Source organism: Myotis brandtii, unplaced genomic scaffold (assembly GCF_000412655.1).
Source record: "Myotis brandtii unplaced genomic scaffold, ASM41265v1 scaffold486, whole genome shotgun sequence".
Lineage (NCBI taxonomy): Eukaryota > Metazoa > Chordata > Mammalia > Chiroptera > Vespertilionidae > Myotis > Myotis brandtii.
Genome location: NW_005368569.1, coordinates 116490 through 124708, shown reverse-complemented (window position 1 = coordinate 124708; position 8219 = coordinate 116490).

Genomic DNA, 8219 nt, shown 5'->3' with positions numbered 1-8219 from the left:
GCAGGCCCACGCTCTATCCACTGAGCCAAACCGGTTAGGGCCCTTGTTGTTGGTTTTTTAAAACCGTCGATCAACTTTTAGATAAATGAAGAAATGAGAAAAAAGTATTTTATATTTAGCGACGCAGTTACTGCTTCTGTGATCAGAATTCCTTCTTGTAGGTCTGAGTTTTCATTTGGTACCATTTTCTTCAGCTTGACTAGCTTCCTGAAGAAGAAAAAAAAATCGGGGTTCACGTCTATTGGTGGCAAATTTTCTTACTTTTGTTTATTTAAAAATGTTTAACTCACTTTCCTTTTGAAAACTACGCTCCCCGGACGTGGAACTGCAGTAACCGTATTATTTACCATGCAGATGGGATATTTCTGAGTGAAGGTTGGCACTCTTTGTAATGACAATAGGAGATATGACCTGTGCTCTCCCTGCTGATCCCTTGACTCCGTGCCCTGAGCCTGCATGGCAGGGCTGTTAGTGCACAGGTTGTGTGTGCTCTGGCAGTCAGGTTGGCACTGCATTTATGCTCCCTGGCATGCCCTTTTTGTGCTTGGATTGTGTTTCATGGGTGCCAACTGAATACACTTTCTAAAGCTATTACCATAGCCTCATCTTCTTTACCAAAGTACACAGTGAGGGTGCCTGGCTTTGCATTGTCTATCACTCTGCTAGCCAGTAAATGGAAAGAATGTCAGACTCTGAAGGGCAAGGAAAAAACGTTTATCAGCACAGGTCAAACAGCCCCCAAGACCCTCCAAGGTAATAGAGAGTTTTAAACTAAAACTCTCAAGTCTACATGATGGAGCATTTGGATCACGGCTGTGACTGTGACTTAAGCTTCACCCAGGGACAACCTTGGTTACATTGAATGACTCTTATAATGTATTTGTTCAGTCTTCTCTTGAGACAGTAGAGCATGGAGGTTATGATTTGCACGAAGTCCACCTCCAGCCATAGAATTTTGATCCTTCTAATTACAAATGGTGTGTGCTTGTGCCCATTCCTTTACCTCTCTGGCCTCGGTTTTGCCATCTGTAAAATGGGGAGAATAATAACTCTCTTCTTTTCGTGCTTAACTTCCTCCTCCCCCTCCTTATGGATATTATGATTGTAGGGCATTTGGATTGTGCTCAAGGGCCTAGGTTGTCTTCATCTTGCATCATGAGCATTTGGAGTAGTGAGGAGACGTAGTTGGCACTCAGGAGATGTTTGGTGGATAAGTGAATAAATAAATAAATGAATGCTATCATTCAGGCACAACGTACAGGTGTCACTGTGGTCTCCTCTGATTACACATTGTAAATAAAGCCTTGGTCATTCAGTTTTTTTCAGGTGTCTCTCTGTGTACACATACTTTTTTTAAGAGCAACCAGAAGGGTCCATTAAGGAGGCAGGGAGGAGCGATGGGGAGGGTTTTCAGGCTGAGAGATGAAGATGATAATCGCTTCATAATCTCCCCCATTGATAGTCGCAGAATCAAAGTCTTTCCAAATTTTCAGGGACCAGAACAGTTTCCAACATCCCACCCAATCAATCAATGCCAAGTTAATGCTCTTTTCAAGATTCTTGCAGTGTTTGGCTTATAGTGACTCAGACATTTTTAACTAAGGAAATAAAAGAGGCAACTGCATTCACTGGGGGACACAGCTTCATGGTCTACATCTCAGGTTAGAAGTGGGGAGGCTCCCTGGAACTGTACAGTTCAAATTACAGCCACATTGAGTCACCCTTTCTTTTTTTTTTTTTGAGATAAACTAAGTTGCACTTGGTTTATGGAGGAAGAGTCTTTTAAATAGGAACACTAAACACTCAAGGCTGCTTTTTATTTTGTTTTTGCTTTGTTTAGGACATTATAGAACTCCCGAGGCATTATATTTTTTTCCTATTAGAAAATGGTTTGCTGTAATTTGTTTGGCCCCAAATTCTGGTACTCGGCTGAAATGTTAGGAAAACAGAGAATTGGCTTTCTCCTATAGTCTATTAGACACTTAATGAAACCCAGATGATTAGGAGACCTCTTTCTGCTTCCCAGAGGAGTGCTTGAGACTGTGGAAGAAATAGAAGTAAAGGAATGGGGTGACCAATTTCAAGATGATGCTTTAAAAGCAGGGCTTAGGCCAGCACAATAGCTCTTAGGACTTTCAAACTGACACTGAAAAGCATGAGAATAATTATTTACAGTATGTTTTCAGATAAAAAGTAATTGCACCCTGCTTTTGCATCTAGGCAAAGGAACAGAATAATGGGTATAGAAGCGGTTATTGGATTATTGAACATATTAAAGAAATAATTCCTGCTTTAAAAAAAAGGTCCAACCCTGTAAATAACGAGGCCCTTAAATTTCCAGGCAACATTTGAAAAACACACCAAAAAGGGTAGGGCTTACCCATAAATGTACACTGAAAAAACATTTGCATTTCAGGGATTTAAAAAAAATATCCACATATTCAAGCAGAAAATGTAGGTTATGTACAAAGGAAGAGAAGTAAGCTCTTTCTTCTTAATACTTAACACTCAGATAATGTTGGAATTCTGACGGAGCTTGGAGTGGTAAGATTCAAATATTCCACAATATGCCACATGATGAGTAAAAGCAACAGGTTTTCCCAGAGGTGAAACTATAGAAACTTTATAAGCTATCTGTATGCTTTGGATAAAATGACCCAGATTTACTCTAGAAATAAAACAGAGAGAGAAAAAATTATAGCATCAAGGCTGGAAAATGGGAATTGAAACCAGATTATTTGTATCATCGAATACAGATGAGAGGAGAAACTCAGTAAATACTTATGGAATGAGTTATATGTAAATATATGTGTATGTGTGTGTGTATGTACATCGGAAGGAAATGAGGCAAAGCCACACTGAAGACTATTAAAATGCAAAGTAAATATATTGTGTCAAACAAAATTTGGGAAGTGTCACATGTGTATGTGTGTGCCTCTGCCATGTTCTTCCTGGACTGCGTCCAGCCAATGACTGAGCACAGCATGGGGACGACACTTGGCCCATTTCTGTCGGATTCCCTTTGCTCTGTGGCTCTCCATTGGCTGGTCCAGATGTCTCAGAGCTGCACTGCTCCTCGTCTAGGTTTCAGACCTGTATGAGAATGCTTTTCCCTCCTTCATCGCCCATCTTTCACTCAATACATCTATTCTGGTTTCATTTTGGTCTCTCCTTCCCGGAGGACCAATTGACATAGAGTGTTTGCATGTGTGCTGGCTTGGGGTCAATTGGTAGAGAAAGTCAAGGTATACTCTTCAGTGGTTCTCAACCTTCTGGCCCTTTAAATACAGTTCCTCATGTTGTGACCCAACCATAAAATTATTTTCGTTGCTACTTCATAACTGTAATGTTGCTACTGTTATGAATCGTCATGTAAATATCTGATATGCAGGATGGTCTTAGGCGACCCCTGTGAAAGGGTCGTTCGACCGCCAAAGGGGTCGCGACCCACGGGTTGAGAACCGCTGCTCTATGGGAAAGATGGAGTGGGGGGCGGTGCCGAGATGAGGAACAAAGCAGCCGAGGGACCGAGGCTGCAGAAATAGAGCTGGAGAACTACAGTTAGCGACTGTTCCCGCTCACCCAGCACTGCAGCAGGCTCTGGGGGAATTTGCCAGAGAAGACGTTTTAAATTGGGGCTTTTAGGGGCAGCCAAGCTCCAGTCCCACATGACATTTTGTTTGCTTGGAGACACTGCGGTGGTGGTTTGGTAACTTTTCAAGGTAAAGCAACACTTGGATGATCCCATCCCCAAATCATGACTCAGAAGACTGAGGCTGCCTCAATCAAGGGATGTCCACTGGCCTCCGGATGTAATGAAACTGCGGGATCGGTGATTTTCTAAATGCGGACACCTCAGGCGTGACCAGCACCTCCGCTCTCCAACCAAAACGCACGAAAAGAAAGAGGCAAACCTGGAGGGGATGAATAAGTATGTCATTTCCTGTGATAGAAAAACACACATGACAAGAAAGAAGACAACAGTCAAAACAGAGCAACAGGGATAGTTTTAAATGCCCCTCCAAGAGTTTGGCCTTGAACTCTGCGTGTTCTACTAGGATCTTGCAGCGAGGGGAGCGATTAGGCTGAGAAAGTCACCCATTGCAGTTTTGCAGGGTCAGAATCCTGGCAGAGGCAGCAGGTGGTGGTCACTCATGACGCGAGGCGGGAGGTCCTAGATACAGGCCTGGGGAGGGTCCTAGTTCAGAAGGGGAGGGGCGAAGGTTGGCTTTGGGCTCTGGCTCCTGGGCCTGCCCTATCGGAGGCTTGGCTGCCGGTAGTCGCAAGGTCTCTGGCCACACAGACGTTTGGTGAGTATTGGTTTTCCCATAGCAGCCACTGAGCTGGAGGGTAGCCTGTGCACTGTGTATGTTTCCTTGTTGTTCAGGTCAAGGAAATGGGCAGATGAAGAATAAGTAACGGGCCTCCCATCCCTGTGGCGGTGGTTCCGAGAGAACTGTAGAGACAGCAGAGCCTGGGGAGAGGCACGGGGAGAGTCCACTGGGCTCAGAGAGGCTTGGGGCGGACTCTTCCCAGAGCTGCCTGCCCCCTGGAGGGACGCCCCAGCTGGTGGGTTTGATTTCAGCAGAAGGCAAAGGGGAGGCCCAGGCTGTTCGCTGGGCTGGTTTCATCCAAGGAGTCGGGTATTGGCAGAAATCTCAAATTCTGACTGCGGGACCGAGCTATTTATGTTGAAAACATTTGAATGACTTTCCGCCCCCAACCCCCCACCTTCTTCCACAATGGAAGACGGGCACACTTCCAGGCCTGCCTCCGCACCCAGCCAGCCTCCCCAAGCCGCCTGGCGCGCTCTCCGCCTAAACTGTACGGAGCCCGGCTGAATAACTGCCCCAGCAGAGCTCTGCGAACACTCCAGTTTAATATGCACTTGACCTCATGAAGAAATGAGAAAAAAGTATTTTATATTTAGCGACACAGTTACTGGTTCTGTGATCAGAATTCTTTCTTGTAGGTCTGACTTTTCATTTGGTACCATTTTCTTCAGCTTGGCTAGCTTCCTGAAGAAGAAAAAAATTCGGGGTTCACATCTATTGGTGGCAAATTTTCTTACTTTTGTTTATTTAAAAATGTTTAACTCACTTTCCTTTTGAAAACTACGCTCCCCGGACGTGGAACTGCAGGGGACAGGTTTGCTCCCCCCTCACTTTTATTGCTGTTCCATGTTTCCAGGTTTGCATTGTTGCTGCTGAGGAGTCAACGATTAGTCGTATCATTTCCTTCTTTGTACTGTGTCCCCCCACCCTCTTGCTCTGTTAAAGATTTTTCTCTTCATCTTTGCTTTTTAGCTGTTTGATTGTGATGTGTTTAGGCATGGTTTTCATTAAGTTTATTTTCCTTTTTTTTTTTTTTTAAGCATTTCCATCTGTGGACTGGTATTTTTCATTAATTTGGAATTGTTTGGCATTGCAGTGTTTTTAGGTATGCTTTTTTTGGGACCCAATCTCTCTCTTCTCTCTTCTTTCGGCCCTCTGATTATTTGCCCCATAGGTCACTGAGGCTTTCTTCATTAAAAAATAATTAACAGAGGCCCTGGCCAGGCCGCTCAGTTAGTTAGAGCATCGCCCTGATATGCCAGGGTTGTAGATTTGATACAAGAATCAACCAATGAATGCATAAATACGCGGAACAACAAACCGATGTCTCTCTCTAAAAAAATAAAAAAATTAATAGACTTTATTTTATTGAGCAGCTTTAGATTTAAAGAAAAATTGAGTGGAGAGTACAGAGTTCTAGTCCCCTTTACCCACACCTGCCAGCTTCTGCTACTTTTAACGTCTTGTATCAAAATGGTACATTGTGACCATTGGAGAACCTACACAGATGTGTTTGTAACACCCAAAGAATATAGCTTACATTAGGTTTCACTCTTTGTTTTCCAGGTTTGCATTGTTGCTGCTGAGGAGTCAACGATCAGTCGTATCATTTCCTTCTTTGTACCGTGTCCCCCACCCTCTTGCTCTGTTAAAGATTTTTCTCTTTATCTTTGCTTTTTAGCTGTTTGATTGTGATGTGTTTAGGCATGGTTTTCATTGTTTATTTTCATGCCCTGCCCGCATCTCCTAAGCTTTACTATTTTAAGGCCACTTGGCCTGATTTCTAACTGCCATGTTTACATTTCTTTGCCTGAGGACTTCTTTTGTTGCCAAAGCCTGGTCACTGAATGGAAGACCAGAAGTGGGGGAATTAATTATGCTGGAAAAGCATCGGCCAGTCAACCCATGACGGCATGTCAATGCCCCAGCTCCCTCCCCTCTCTGGAGGGATCCGTGTGGGACACAGGCTCTGCACCGAATCTCAGAGGTCACCATAGGGGGAACGTCATAATGCATCTTTCACTTTTGCATGCCTCTCCAGATGTTTTCTTCACCTCCCAAACAGACTGCTAGTACCTACATCTTTTTATATTAAAGATTTTTTTTTTATTGATTTCAGAGAAGAAGGAGAGGGAGAGAGAGCGATAGAAACATCAATGATGAAAATCATTGATGGGCTGTCTCCTGCACACCCCCCTACTGGGGTTCGAAGAGAACCTACACAGATGTGTTTGTAACACCCAAAGAATATAGCTTACATTAGGTTTCACTCTTTGTGTTGTACATTTCATGGGTTTTGACAAATGTATTATCTATATTTATTCTCTATTTATCTATCTCCACCATTATAGTACCATACAGGGCACTTTCACCACCCCCCGCCCAATTTGTTGTACTCCACCTGTTCATCCATCCCTCTCATCCCTCTCTCCCCCAAATTCCTGGCAAACACTGATTTTTTTACTGTTTTTCCTTTTTCAGAAAGTCTTGTAATCAGAATCGCACAGTACATAGCCTTTCAGATTGCCTTTTTTCATTTAGTAATATGCCTTTAAGCTCCTCCATGTCTTTTCGTGGCTTGATAGCTCATTTATTTTAGTGCTAATCATACTCCATTGTATGGCTACACCATGATTTGTTTATCCATTATCTACTCACCGATTGAAGGACATCTTTGTTGCTTCCAAGTTAGGACAATTATGGGTAAAGTTTCTCTGAAACATTTAAGGACAGGTTTTTGTGTGAACTTAAGTTTTCAACTTATTTGGGTAAATACCAGTGAGCTTGACTGGCGGATCGTCGGATTAAAATATGCTTAGTTTAGTTAGAAACTGCCAAATTATCTTCCAAAGTAGCCGTATCATTTTGATTCCCCACCAGCAATGAACAAGAGGTGCTGTTGCTCCAGAACCTCGTCAGCCTTTGGTGTTGTCAGTGTTTTGGATTTTGCCATTCTGATAGCATACTGTGGTAGTGCATGGTCTTTTTAACTTGCAGTTCCCCGGTGACATATGCTGCTAAGCATCTTTTCTTATGTTTATTTGCCATTTGCATTTCTTCTTGGGTGAACTCTCTTTTCAGATCTTTGCCTACTCACTTTTAAATTGGGTTGTGCGTTTTCTTATTTAAGAAGAGTTTTAAGAGTTCTTTGGATATTTTGGATACCAGTCCTTTATTAGATACCGTTTGCAATGATTTTCTTTGTTTCATCAGGGGCCTGCAGGAAATGTGTGCCATATTTCAACTAAAGTGTACATATTATTTTAAAAATTGATTAAAGATATATCTTTATTGATTTCAGAGAGGGAGAGAGATATAGAAACATCAATGATGAGAGAGAATCACTGATCGGCTGCCTCCCGCACACCCCACACCGGAGATCGAGCCTGCAACTTGGGCATGTGCCCCGACCGGGAATGGAACTATGACCCCCAGGTCCATAGGCCGATGCTCAACCACTGAGCCACACTGGCCGGGCTAACATGTACATCTTTTGTTACCTTTGCCCACTGAGCCCACATCTCCATTGGGAGACCCTGCTCAGGTGGATGGTGGTGGGATACAGAGGATTAGAGGTCAGGTTCCCGGACCCTAGCCACCATACACAATCTCCTCTGACCCACAGACATGGCCCCCAAATCTACAAGGTCAGGGCCTGGTAGATGAGGAACCAGGAGAGGTACGGGGCACAGATGGGAGCTGAAGGGGGGGCCCTGGACTCTGCTGAGAATGGGCTGGAACGCTGACAGTTATTCCTGGCGGTTAACACTGCAGGGGACACGTCCCAGAAAGGCCCCGGCAGCACACTCCCTGCTTGGAATTCTGCGTGGGGACAGGATGACATACACACTGACACTGAACTCTCCACTGCTAGTCTAGAAAATC